Source organism: Capra hircus, chromosome 9, assembly GCF_001704415.2.
Source record: "Capra hircus breed San Clemente chromosome 9, ASM170441v1, whole genome shotgun sequence".
NCBI lineage: Eukaryota > Metazoa > Chordata > Mammalia > Artiodactyla > Bovidae > Capra > Capra hircus.
Window position 1 is genome coordinate 3,943,863 of NC_030816.1, and position 11,547 is coordinate 3,955,409.

Below are 11,547 nucleotides of genomic sequence, written 5' to 3' on the forward strand. Positions count from 1 at the left end.
TCCAGGCAAGAGTACTGGAGTGGGGTGCCATTGCTTTCTCCCATCTAATGTCTAAGGATTCCTATAATAAAATTCCTCTCAAGTTTTCAAACCAAGCATACTACTTTTTTATTATTAAAAACAAACCATTCATGCTCATCATTTAACTTAGGCATATAAGCACATTTGTTTGTGTTTTAATAGAGTGAGATTCAATTTGAGATGCAGATTAAGACACTGAAAAATGACCTTTAATTAAATTGTCAAGACAGGAAAAGAACAATATTCAGTCCATGCAAGGCTGTGGTGACACGGAAATTGCTATTCCACCCTGATAGACTTGTCTAGACTGGGACAAAATATCTGGAAATAAATTTATTGTTATATGTAAATACATTTTAAAATTTGTAATATAGCCACAATTTATTCAATTAACCCCATTTACCAATGTCTCTCAGAAGAATCGAAGAGATGCTTCAAATTGTTCTAAGAATGGGATATTTAACTGCTGGAGCAGAGCAACCCCTGTAAACTTGAAAACTGACCCACTAGCACTCTATTTGGACAGGGCCTAAGAGTGAAAGAAAGCTTCTGAGAATAGAATCAAAACTGAGGATGAAAGGAAAAGTAAAAGCAAAAAACAACAACAAAAAAAAGATTTAAACCAAAGTGAGGAAGCAGCCTACAGTCAGGATATCTCATAAAATAAGCCGCCATACATTTGTTCATTATAGAAATCAACAGAGGCGTAGTCTGTGAACTGATCAAAGCTTTCTTTAAATATGCTTTCATCCTAAAAGCCTGTGAAGTCTAATATTTGTGTGAAAATATACAGTATAAAATTACTACAAGAAAAAAATACAAATAGCAGTCTTACAAACAAAGTATGCCATAAAGATATGCCCTTAAGTTAGCTAAATGACATTTAAAAATGATTTAAAAAAAAAACATGAAAAAATATAACATAAAAGAAAAATTTGAAAAGAGGTGCCAGTACTCAGGAAAAATGAGAAACAAAAATTATTATTATTTAGAAAATAGCGATGAACTAGAAAGAATACAAAAGTGAAAAAACACTGATACCTCAAAGGACATAGAAGTTGTAAAGGAGCAACTTTTTTAAATAAAATAAAAGCTTTAAGAAAAATAAAAGTATTAGGAAGAAAGGAAAACATGAAAAATTGGAAGAGAAAGTCTAAATTAAAAAATAAAGAGTTTTGGAGCTAAAGATTAAAGCAAAGTAATAAAATAAATTTCCCTAAATAACAATTTAAAATATCTTTGAAACTAAAAATTGAGAGAGCATATCATAAACCCAAACTTGTTTGCTCCAGAGTTATTGATTTCACATTACATATTCAAATAAATAACTAGATTCTTAATAATTATAATAAAAATCAATTTTCCATCAAGAAAATTTAGTATTTGTTTTATATAAGTAAGCATAAATATTCACAAGGATTTCAAGAGCTATATACTTAAGCAACAAGAAAATGGAGAAAAATTTTAATGTATTCAAGGAAATAATTGTAAGCTAATGATTTTTTGGGCTCCAAAATCACTGCAGATGGTGACTGCAGCCATGAAATTAAAAGACGCTTACTACTTGCAAGAAAAGTTATGACCAACCTAGATAGCATATTGAAAAGCAGAGACATTACTTTGCCGACTAAGGTCCATCTAGCCAAGGCTATGGTTTTTCCAGTAGTCATGTATGGATGTGAGAATTGGACTGTGAAGAAAGCTGAGCACCAAAGAATTGATGCTTTTGAATTGTGGTGTTGGAGAAGACTCTTGGGAGTCCCTTGGACTGCAAGAAGATCCAACCAGTCCATTCTGAAGGAGATCAGCCCTGGGATTTCTTTGGAAGAAATGATGCTGAAGCTGAAACTCCAGTACTTCGGCCACCTCATGCGAAGGGTCAACTCGTTGGAAAAGACTCTGATGCTGGGAGGGATTTGGGGCAGGAGGAGAAGGGGACGACAGAGGATGAGATGGCTTGATGGCATCACTGACTTGATGGACATGAGTCTGAGTGAACTCCAGGAGATGGTGATGGAAAGGGAGGCCTGGCGTGCTGCGATTCATGGGGTCGCAGAGAGTCGGACACAACTGAGCAACTGAACTGAACTGAATGATTTTATTTCTAAGAAAGTTCAGTTCAGTTCAGTTCAGTCGTTCAGTCGACCCCATGAATTGCAGCACGCCAGGCCTCCCTGTCCATCACCAACTCCCGGAGTTCACTCAGACTCACATTCATCGAGTCAGTGATGGCATCCAGCCATCTCATCCTTGGTTGTCCCCTTCTCCTCCTGCCCCCAATCCCTCCCAGCATCAAAGTCTTTTCCAGTGAGTTGACTCTTCGCATGAAGTGGCCAAAGTACTGGAGTTTCAGCTTCAGCATCATTTCTTCCAAAGAAATCCCAGGACTGATCTCCTTCAGAATGGACTGGTTGGATCTCCTTGCAGTCCAAGGGACTCTCAAGAGTCTTCTCCAACACCACAGTTCAAAAGCATTAATTTTTCGGTGCTCAGCCTTCTTCACAGTCCAACTCTGACATCCATACACGACCACTGGAAAAACCATAGCCTTGACTAATTGGACCTTAGTCGGCAAAGTAATGTCTCTGCTTTTCAATATGCTATCTAATTTGATCATAACTTTTCTTGCAAGTAGTAAGCGTCTTTTAATTTCATGGCTGCAGTCACCATCTGCAGTGATTTTGGAGCCCCCCAAAATAAAGCCTGACACTGTTTCCACCATTTCCCCATCTATTCTCCATGAAGTGATGGGACTAGATGCCATGATCTTTGCTTTCTGAATGTTAGTTTTAAGCCAACTTTTTCACTCTCCTCTTTTGCTTTCATCAAGGGGCTTTTTAGTTCCTCTTCACTTTCTGCCTTAAGGGTGGTGCCATCTGCATATCTGAGGTGATTGATATTTCTCCCAGCAATCTTGATTGCAGCTTGCGTGTCTTCCAGTCCAGCGTTTCTCATGATGTACTCTGCATATAATTTAAATAAGCAAGATGACAATATACAGCCTTGACGTACTCCTTTTTCTATTTGGAACCAGTCTGTTGTTCCATGTCCAGTTCTAACTGTTGCTTCTTGGCCTGCATACAGGTTTCTCAAGAGGTAGGTCTGGTGGTCTGGTATCCCCATCTCTTTCAGAATTTTCCACAGATTACTGTGATCCACACAGTCAAAGGCTTTGGCATAGTCAATAAAGCAGAAATAGATGTTTTTCTGGAACTCTCTTGCTTTTTCTATGATCCAGCGGATGTTGGCAATTTGATCTCTGGTTCCTGTGCCTTGTCTAAAACCAGCTTGAACATCTGGGAGTTCACAGTTCATGTATTGCTGAAGCCTGGCTTGGAGAATTTTGAGCATTATTTTACTAGCGTGTGAGATGACTGCAATTGTGCAGTAGTTTAAACATTCTTTGGCATTGCCTTTCTTTTGGATTGGAATGAAAGCTGACCTTTTCCAGTCCTGTGGCCACTGCTGAGTTTTCCAAATTTGCTGGCATAGTGAGTGCAGCACTTTCACAGCATCCTCTTTCCAGATTTGAAATAGCTCAACTGAAATTCCATCACCTTCACTAGCTTTGTTCATAGTGATGCTTTCTAAGGCCCACTTGACTTCACATTCCAGGATGTCTGGCTCTGGGTGAGTGATCAGACCATAGTGATAATCTTGGTCGTGAAGATCTTCTTCGTATAGTTCTTCTGTGTATTCTTGCCACCTCTTCTTTATATCTTCTGTTTCTGTTAGTTCCATACCATTTCTGTCCTTTTGAGCCCATCTTTGCATGAATTGTTCCCTTGGTATCTCTAATTTTCTTGATGAGTTCTCTAGTCTTTCCTGTTCTGTTGTTTTCCTCTATTTCTTTGCATTGATCACTGAGGAAAGCGTTCTTATCTCTTCTTGCTCTTCTTTGGAATTCTGCATTGAGATGCTTATATCTTTCCTTTTCTCCTTTGCTTTTCACTTTTCTTCTTTTCACAGCTATTTGTAAGGCCTCCTGAGACAGTGGTTTTGCTTTTTTTTTGCATTTATTTTCCATGGGGATGGTCTTGATCCCTGTCTCCAGTACAATGTCATGAGCCTCTGTCTATATATCTAAGAAAAGTGACTTTCTATTATAAAGGACACAGACAAGCTGTTATTAATATGTAAGAATTCAAAGAATACTGTTCCCATGAGTGTTACCTAAGAAACCTATTAGAATAAACTACAGACAACTGAATGACTTAAGATGCATGAGCAGAACTGGCATTGAGTACTATATATACAGTTGCCTATCGAATTAAGATGAAACGAGGGCTAAGAAGAAAATACTAGTAGGAAATGGCTATTATTCTGTCAATTTGTTTATAAAGGCTGTCTAGCATTAAGGACTCCAATGCTGGTGATAACTGGAAAACAAAGTCTTTGCTATCTGAACTGTTAAAATTGTCACCAGTCTTGAACTGGGCACCGTGCTGGTGAAAGAGGACACACTAACCATGTGATTATATATTTAACTTAGTGGCAAAAGGGAAATAGTAGATGTAAGAACTATGAACTGAGAAGGCTTTACTTTGAGCCATTTTGTTTTAGCTGAAGAGAGATAATGACAAGTTCAGGTGATTAATTATCAATCCAAGGCAAAATTTGAATACCAGAGTGACACTTGGCAGCATTTAAGAAGTATTTAATTGCCTGTCACTAGACAGTAGACAGATAGAAGACTAGGTTCAAAACTTAATCATAGAACTAGTGAAGCATCAAAGAAAATTGAATTTTCAGCCCAGTAGATCTCCTAGCCTAAGGTCAGAGTTCTAATAATAAAGGCATATTCCTCTGAGATTTGGAATAAAGATAATTGATTAGATGAAGTTGCGAACCTTGAAGTTTCATTTTTCCCCCAAACCCTGTTAGTAGTGGAGGTAAGTCACACTCCTTTGTTTGATGATTGTAGTTCTGTTTTAAAGGAGACTCTGGTTAGAGATCATGCAGAGGATTCAAATGAGTTAGGTGCTTTCAAAGTCAGCATTTCCACCTGTGCACCCTACATCCCAAGGATCTACCCTTATCTCCCCCCAAGTAAACAGACTAATGTTCTTGTGCTAAGTCACTTAAGTCCTGTCTGACTCTTTGTGACCCCATGGACTGTAGCCCACCAGGCTCCTCTGTTCATGGGATTTTCCAGACAAGAATACTGGAGTGGGTTGCCATTTCCTTCTACAGGGGATCTTCTTAGCCTAGGGGTCAAACCCACATCTCTTATGTCTCTTGCATTGTCAGGGAGGTTCTTTACCACTAGTGCCATCTGGGAAGATGAAACAGACTGATCAAGAGGGTCAAATACTAGTACAGTGAGTACTGAGCTAACCATAGGACAAAAGAGACTATGCCAAAGGAAATGCAAGATCTGCTTAAAAGGCCCAAGAAAGCATGAAAGAAACTGTCCTGAAGGCAGTGGACCAAGAAGTAAAGAACATAAGTTGGATAGCAATTGTATTGATATGGCGTATTCTCCTATGATCATGATTTAACACATTGGCAAGGCAGTGGTCATACATTGCTAGGATGTCACACAGAAAGTCTGAAACTTGACAATCCACAAGAGTAAAGCAGAAACACCAGAACTGAGTGACAGAAGAGGAAAGTATGAAATGACTTAAAGAAACGTGCCTGCTGTAGTGATATACTATGTAAGATCAGAACAGCAGCAATTCAGGAGATGCTGAAGCGGAATATTGGTGTAGTTGTGGTAGGATTTCCTCCAGAGCCAGGTTTTGCCTGTCTGCAGCTCATACCAGTAAAATGCTTGATACTGCTTTAAAGGAGACAGAGGAAGTCAGGGACCTATTGTACCTGAAGTGTTCCCATCATCAGTCAGTACTCCTCCTGTACAGGTCCTTTGATGAGACAACATATGAAGAAATAGAAGACTGAGCCTTTTTGGTGCTCTGCTAGAGGAACTCTCTTGCTCACCCAGGAACTCTGTGTGGCCTTTCTGAGCCAGTGGCAGGAACCACACTTCTGTGGCTATCTCACGTCCAAGACATTTTCTCAACTACTGATGGTTGCCACTTCCACTCTCAACAGTGTTTTGTAAACAGTGAAAAACTGCTGCACATCCTTCCTTTGCAGCATTTCTCCTTTAAAAAAAAAGAGGGTGACTCACTTTGCTATTTTGTCCATTAAAAAAAAGAAAACAAAAAACTGAAGACTGGAATTGTTGGTTCATAAAGAAGACTGAACACTGAAGAATTGATGCTTTTGAGCTGTGGTGTTGGAGAAGACTCTTGAGAGTCCCTTGGACTACAAGGAGATCCAACCAGTTCATCCTAAAGGAAATCAGTCCTGAATATTCATTGGAAGGACTGATGCTAAAGCTGAAGCTCTCATACCTTGGCCACCTGATGCGAATAACTGACTCATTGAAAAAGACCCAAATGTTGGGAAGGATTGAGGGCAGGAGGAGAAGGGGATGACAGAGGATGAGATGGTTAGATGGCATCATTGACTCAATGGACATGAGTCTAAGCAAAGTTTGGGATATAGTGAAGGACACGGAAGCCTGGCAATCTGCAGTCCATAGGGTCACAAAGAGTCAGACATGACTTAGTGACTGAACAGCAACAACAACATGGTAGATCATCATTTTTAGTCTTTTGAGAAACTTCCATATATAGTGGTGCACTAATTTACATTCCCGCCAACAAGGTACAAGCATTCCCTTTTCTCCACGTACTTGCCCACATCTCTTATTGTGGTCTTTGATGATAGCCATTCTGACAGGCATCAGGTAATACCTCATTGTAGCTTTAATTTGCATTTCTCTGCTGATTAAGGATATTGATTATATTTTCATATGCCTGTTGGCTATCTGTATGTCTTCTTTGGAAGAATGTCTGTTCAAGTCTCTACAGACTTTTTAATCTGCTTTTTGTTTTTTTTTTGATGTTGAGTTGCATAGGCTATTTATATCTTTGGATATTAACCCTTTATTGGTCATTATTTGCAAATATTTTCTCCCATTCATCAGGCTATATTTTGTCTTGTCAAAGGTTTCTTTTCCTGTGCAAAAACTTTTAAGGTTTAATTAGGTCTCATTTGTTCATTTTTACCTTTATTTCTTGGCTTTAGGAGACAAACTAAAAAAAAATGCTGCTATAATATATGTCAAAGAGTGTTCTGCCTATGTTTTCTTCAAGAAGTTTTATGGTTTCAGGTATTATATTTAGGTCTTTAATCCATTTTAGTTCATTTTTTATATGGTGTTAGGGAGTGTTCTAATTGCATTCTTTTACATATAGCTGTCCAGTTTTCTCAGCATCATTTATTGAAGATTGTCTTCTCTCTATTATATAGACTTGCCTCCTTTATCATAGATTAATCAACCATAAATATGTGGCTTTATTTCTGGCCTCTTTATTCTGACCCATTGATCTTTGTGTCTTTTTTTTTTTTTTTTTTGCATGTACTATGTTGTTGCTATTATTGTTGCTTTGTATTGTAGTCTAAGGTCTGAGAATGTGATTTTTCCAAATTTTCCATGTGATTACAGTTATGGTGGACAAGGGCCACTGGAAACCTCTAAAACTTTCCACTTCCCCAGAAAATAATATTAAATATGAAATGACAACACATTTTTGAAGGAATAGATTATTTACTATCACCCTAAATTTTTTAAGATGACAGGTGTGGTAGTTCTTACCACCTCCATATAGTTCGGCAGTCTAACCCCTAAAATTGTGGACAGATTTATGGGTGACAGTAGCCTAATATTAGTAAAGACTACTAAGTAGTAGTTTTAATTGTAGAAGTTGTGAGAGGATGGTATCTTTCATAGGACATATGAATTTAACTTCCAACACATGCAGGTACTGATTTGGCTAAGATTACTTTTCATACCTATTCAGAAGGATAATTAGAAACTGTTTACATCACAAAATATGGAAAACAGTATACATTATGTTTTGGTCCCAGAGCTATATTAACTTTCAAAAGTAACTTGACCTTCTGATTTTTCCCCAGATCATCACTTTGGTCCAGTTTAGTGTTTATATCTCATTGACAGATAGTCGAACAGGAAATGGCAAAGGGCACAGAGGGCTTAGCAAGAAACTCAGGCTCCAGAGTGTGGGAGGTAAACTGCATAAAGATTCAAAGATCAGCATGTAAATGAAATTTTATGGATCTAGAAATCCAGGTCATACTGGGATGTGTAATCTAAAATATAGGACAAAATATACTTGCATGACCCACAAGTAATAAACAGCATACTCAATAGTATCTTTTTCTTTTCAAATTTTTATTGGAATATGATTGATTTACAATGTAGTATTAGTTTCAGGTATATAGAAAAGTGAATCTGTTATACATATACATATATCCACTCTTTTTTAGCTTCTATTCACATATGAGCCATTACAGAGTATTGAGTAGGATTCCGTGTGCTATATAGTAGATTCTTACTAGTTATCTATTTTATATATAATAGTGTATATATTTCAGTGTCAATCTTCCAATTTATCTGTCCCCTCCCCTTTAGCTTCCAGTAACCATAAGTTTATTTTCCACATCTGTAATTGTATTTCTGTTTTTGAACTTACCTACAAAGCATATCCCTTTTTAAAAATAGACTTTATTTAGAGTAAGTTTAAATTCGTAACAAAGTTGAGTCGCAGTCACAGAGATTCCCATATACCTCCTTTCCCAAGTCATGCATGACTTCTTCCATTATCAACATTCCCTACCAGAATGGTGCATTTTTTACAATTGATAAGACTACATTGACACATTATTATCACCCAAAATTCAGTTTTATATAAGGATTCAGATTGGTGCTATAAATTCTATGGGTTGGGACAAAGATATAATGATATATATCCAGCCAAGGGATGAGGAGACATTTGTCCTGACCTCTTATACGTGCTAAGAGAATGCAGTGGTCATAGCAAACACCCTCTTCTAATAGCACAAGAGATGACTCTACATATGGATATCACCAGAGGGTCAACACTTAAATCAGATTAATTATATTCTTTGCACCCAAAATGGAGAAGCTCTATACTGTCAGCAATAACAACACCTGGACCTGACTGTGGCTCAGATAATGAATCATTAGTGCAAAATGCAGACTTAAAGAAAGTAGGGAAAACCACTAGGCCATTCAGGTATGACCTAAATCAAATTCCTTATGATTATACAGTGGAAGTGACAAGTAAATTCAGCAGATTAGATCTGATAGACAGAGTGCCTGAAGAGCTATGGACAGAGGTTCATAGCACTGTACAGGAGTCAATGATCAAAACTATCCCCAAGAAAAGAAACACAAAAAAAGGAAAAACGGTTGTCTGAGGAGGCACTACAAATAGCTAAGAGAAGAGAAGCAAAAGGCAAAGGAGAAAATGAAAGATATATCCTTCGGAGTGCAAAGTTCCAAAGAATAGCCAGGAGAGATAAGAAAGCTTTCCTGGCCACGTTGGGCCCGGCTGCGGCTTGAGGAGCCGGCTCGGAGAGCCGATTCAGGAGCTCGCGCCGGGGCGCCGGCCGTTGGGGCGGCGCGAGGGAAGCCAGTCCGCGGCGTGCGCTGCGGGCCGCCCGGTGGCAGCGCCGGCGGCGGCTGTGGGCGGCTGTGGTCAGGCATCGCGGTGGAGCCTGGGCAGCGGCGCGTCCCGCCCAAGGGCGGCTCTGGCTGAGGGCGGATGGGCCGGGGGAGAGCCCGGGGCAGCGGCTGAGGCTGACCGGCGGCGGCGGGGACCGTTGCCCACAGAAGAGCCGGCCGAGATGCTGGCGGAAAACCTGGTGGAGGAGTTTGGTACGACCACCAGGACCTCCAGCAAGATCTCCAACTTGCTGTTGAACTTGGGTAGACATTACTGGATGGAAATAGAGTTGGAGGATTCTCTTCAGCAGATGTACACAACCAATCAGGAGCAGTTACAGGAAATCGAGTATCTGACCAAGCAGGTGGAGCTTCTGCGGCAGATGAATGAACAGCATGCAAAGGTTTATGAGCAATTAGACGTCACAGCGAGGGAACTGGAAGAAACAAATCAAAAGCTCGTTGCTGACAGCAAAGCCTCACAGCAAAAGATTCTGAGTCTGACTGAAACAATTGAATGCTTGCAAATGAACATTGATCACCTCCAGAGCCAAGTGGAGGAGCTGAAATCCTCCAGCCAAAGGAGAAGGAGCCGGGGGAGGCATGACCAGGAGAAATCGGCCCCCAGCTTCTCGTCTTTGAAAGAGCTGTATGACCTCCGCCAGCACTTCGTGTACGATCATGTGTTTGCCGAGACGATCACTTCCTTACCGAGTCAGCAAAGCCCGGATGAGGAAGAAAATGAGCATTTGAAGAAAACAGTGACAAAGCTGCAGGCCCAGCTGAGCCTGGAGCGGCAGAAGCGGGTGACCATGGAGGAGGAATACGGGCTGGTGCTGAAGGAGAACAGCGAGCTGGAGCAGCAGCTGGGGGCCACGGGCGCCTACCGAGCCCGCGCGCTGGAGCTGGAGGCGGAGGTGGCCGAGATGCGGCAGATGTTGCAGGCGGAGCTTCCTTTTGTGAACGGGGTGGAGAAGCTCGTGCCGGACTCTGTTTGTCCCTTTCAAAGAGCCTGGCCAGCGCCTGCTGGACGAGATGCTCCTGACCGTGCCGGAAGCGCACAGGAAGCCCTCAAGCGCAGCAGCAGCGAGACGGTGCTGAGCAGCCTGGCGGGCAGCGACATCTTGAGGGGCCACGAGGAGACCTGCATCCGCCGGGCCCAGGCAGTGAAACAGAGAGGCATCTCCCTTCTGCACGACGTGGACACACAGTACAGCGCCCTGAAGGTGAAGTACGAGGAGCTGCTGAAGAAGTGCCAGCAGGAGGAGGACAGCCTGTCCCACAAGGCTGTGCAGACCTCCCGGGCTCCGGCCAAGGACCTGGCTGCCCTGAACGCCCAGCCCAAGCCCAGCACCCTGAGCTGGGACCCAGCCTCTGTCACCTCAGAGCCCATCAGCTCCCCTACTACCTCGACGCCGCCAGAATACAAAGCGCTTTTTAAGGAGATCTTTGGTCGCATCAAGAAAACTAAACAGGAAATAGATGAACAGAGAACCAAATACCGATCTCTCTCCTCTCATTCCTAAGTGAACCACCAGCTCCACGGCTAACTGGCCTGTTTCCTGTTACCTCTCTCTCCCACTCACACAAGTGTGTGTCGACCCCAAAGCCTGATGTTGCTCCTGACGTTGGCCTCATTGCTTTGCTTAATTATTAGCAAATGCATAGAGTGAGGAAGGAAGGTGGTTCCTGGTGGCAGTTGTATAATCCAGTTCGTTTAAATTCCTCAGGAAATCCCATGACAGACTGGCCTCTGGCTGGCTCGATGATTAGGTTGCAGTTCTTTGAAAAGCCCCAGAACCAGTGGAGGAGGATCTGTGTCCCTGCAGAAGTAGGCCTGGAGTAACTGTTGTATATAGTATATATAATATAGCATATATTATATAGGGGAAATGGCAGAGTTGAAACAAAGCTAATGCAGTTCCTGCTGCCTTCTTGCTTAACTTCTCAAAACTATGTAG

General features: G+C 41.2%; 1 pseudogene; it reads left to right on the forward strand.

Annotated features, from left to right (window-relative positions):
- Window positions 9,769–11,112, forward strand: LOC102171337 (annotated as a pseudogene).